General features: G+C 33.8%; 1 protein-coding gene across 6 annotated transcripts in view; it reads left to right on the forward strand.

Moving 5' to 3' along the window:
* LOC106679968 (KICSTOR complex protein SZT2) overlaps window positions 1-2,834 on the forward strand; it is a 240,391-nt gene that overhangs the window by 73,228 nt on the left and 164,329 nt on the right. The gene's annotated exons all lie outside the window — the stretch shown is intronic.

Here is a 2,834-nt window from a genome sequence, read left to right on the forward strand (position 1 = left end):
AAAACCATATTAATGGTTATATGTATGACCATATTAATTCAAATTATGAAGAAGATGGTCAGGGGTGGAGTAAAAAGGGAATGAAAATAGTTAACAACTATTTGTTTGCCAATGTTTCACCCCACTTTATAGAGCTTCATCAGGGCTGTTCAAGTTGAGAGCATTTGAAATTTTGACAGAAAACTGCAAGCATATAGAATGAACTGTATACTTGATTCTATATGCTTGCAATTTTCTGTCAAAATTTCAAATGCTCTCAACTTGAACAGCCCTAATGAAGCTCTATAAAGTGGGGTGAAATATCGGCAAAAAAATAGTTGTTAAGTTATTTTTGTTTTCTTTTCCCTGGACCACTGACCATCTTCTTCATTATTTAAATTTTAAATTGAGGTAGTATTTAAGAAAAAAAAAATTAGGGTCTCAATTCACAACACTAAAACTTGAATAAAGATATAAAACTATTACTTTGATTATATTTCAAAATTATGATTTTTTTTCCATCCATGATATAAAAATATGGTACCATATTTAACAGTATCCTTAGGATATCCTCTCTTGTATTTCTCCAATTTCCCATTAGGTACTGAACCATCTCTATAACACCTCTTTTCTAGTTATTTATTCTTCATTTAGCCCTCCAACTTTACTAGTCCATCAATCACCACAACTCTATAGGTTGAATTTTTGTACATTATTGTGTAGATCAAGAGGCACGATTTCCGTGCATGTTGGGAAGTGGGTCCCAGAGCGTTCAGTTTGGAACGTTTTGCGTTTGATATACGCCTGGGGCAGTTAATATTTATTTCCTAATTGTCCCAAGAAATGAATCTTGACATTCAAAATTGTGGTATCCTAGAGACAGGTCCCTGATAGATATCTGTCTGCGGGGATCTGTGCCTGCTGTCCTTGTTTCTTGTTACACCTTCTTATTTTCCTCTACTCCTCCTGTCATCTTAATGTCTGTATCAACGATCGGGGTCATCAATTGTCGTGGTTTCGTTATTTTCTTGACTATTCTGCTTGTCCAGAAGGCCTCGACGATGCGTGCTTAATTAATAAAAAAGGTAAGGTATTTGACAAGGAAGATGACTAGTAGGATGAGACTAATGAGTGACACCCGTTATGTCTCGTTGGACGGTAACCTTGTTCTACCAAGTGCTATTCCGATAGACACGAGGAAGGAATGCAGACCTGAAGGATAGCTAGCCTCCAGAGTCATGCAAGAAGATGTCCTTGTCCTGACAGGTATTATTCCGACAGAGGCGAAGGTGGTATCTAAGCCCGAAGGGTAGCTAGCCACTGGAGCTTATGAAAGGATAAATCGTAGAGGAGAGAGAGAGGTGACCACAGAGAAGAAATAAATCTCATATAAGCCAAAAAATGTTGGTTTGAGAGAATACCTTGAACGTTTTTCAGTATGGCATAATTAAGTATAAAAAGGTCGGTGAGAGGCACCGCCTGTAAGTACGCATTTATTTTCTGTTCAATTTATTCCCTTTTTCCAACTCTCTTTATTTTCTAAAGTATTTGCAATTTTTAATGTTTTTTTACAATTGTATAATTATTATTATTTACACATTAATTGATACAATAGTTGTATACGATGAACATGAGTGGGGCTTCTGGGTGACGAGGCTTGAAACTCCTCCCTCCTCTTGGTGGGAAGCTCGATGCTAGTACGCCTGGTCTCGGATAGGTTGCGCTGTTATAGTATTTTAAGGCTAAATGTACCCTTCATGGGACGCACCAGAATTTACTTTTCTATTTACTCCTGAACGGATGGTCCGATTTCGAATCTGTAAAGTGCATTTTGTGTTTTTTGATAATAGAAGTTACTGAAATTATGTCTAAAAAACACCAATCCAATAATAAGGGAAATGAGATGCAAAAATATGAGTTAACGATAAATTTTTAAAAATGTGGCCTTATAGGCACTTGCCGAACCGTTCACTGAAACCAATGAGACATTCCATGAAATTATGACATTTATACAGCGATCGTAAAGAGAAAATACATTTTTGTTTACAAATGGAAGGAAACCGTTTGAGGTGGTTACCGGCTGGAACGATACAGCAACTCAAGGCTCCTAAAACTAACTTTCTCGTAGCAATACCTAAATTGTTTGAACATTCAAAGTAAATTTGTTTTGGTATCCTGCTATTATTTATTTCTACACTAATATTGAAAATAATTTGCATTAATTTTTTTCCCAAATTTAGGTTCCATCTAATTAGTATTAATAATTACTATTAGTATTTCCTGAATCATGAGATTTTAGCCTATTGTTCGCTTTTACTTTTTTGATATTTTTATTGGATGTTATGATTTTTTGAAATTATCCACAACTTTTATTAAAACTACGCAACGCGTTTCAGATCTATGAAATGATTTCTGATTTTTCAAAATATAATCTGGCTACAAAATAATCAAGCAATAGGAAAAATAAAAAATAATTATTTTTTAAATTTTCTACATATTTATTTATTTTTTGTTTTTATTTGTTGTATTTTAATATAGTAAGCTTGTGAGGAATGTGCATAATAGATATTTGTTTCAGTGGACAAACCTAATGTTTTCCTTGTGAATTGTATCATTGATATTTTGTGGAAAATCAAAAAATAAGTAACTTGCTGGCTCAAATGTCTAATACCGAAAGATGAAGTTTGTTTATCTTTGAAAAGCGTATCTTGTAAGATACTACAACATAATATATTATAGAATAAAGGTTGGATTGTTAAATAATAAAGTGGGTCCAGAGGTACTGGACTCAATTTAGGCAGTCTTTCACTTCCAATCGTTCCTTATAACTTTTTTTTTTTTTTGCATTTTGTATT

Source organism: Halyomorpha halys, unplaced genomic scaffold (assembly GCF_000696795.3).
Source record: "Halyomorpha halys isolate HHAL.00 unplaced genomic scaffold, Hhal_1.1 Scaffold237.1, whole genome shotgun sequence".
In the NCBI taxonomy this organism is placed as follows: domain Eukaryota; kingdom Metazoa; phylum Arthropoda; class Insecta; order Hemiptera; family Pentatomidae; genus Halyomorpha; species Halyomorpha halys.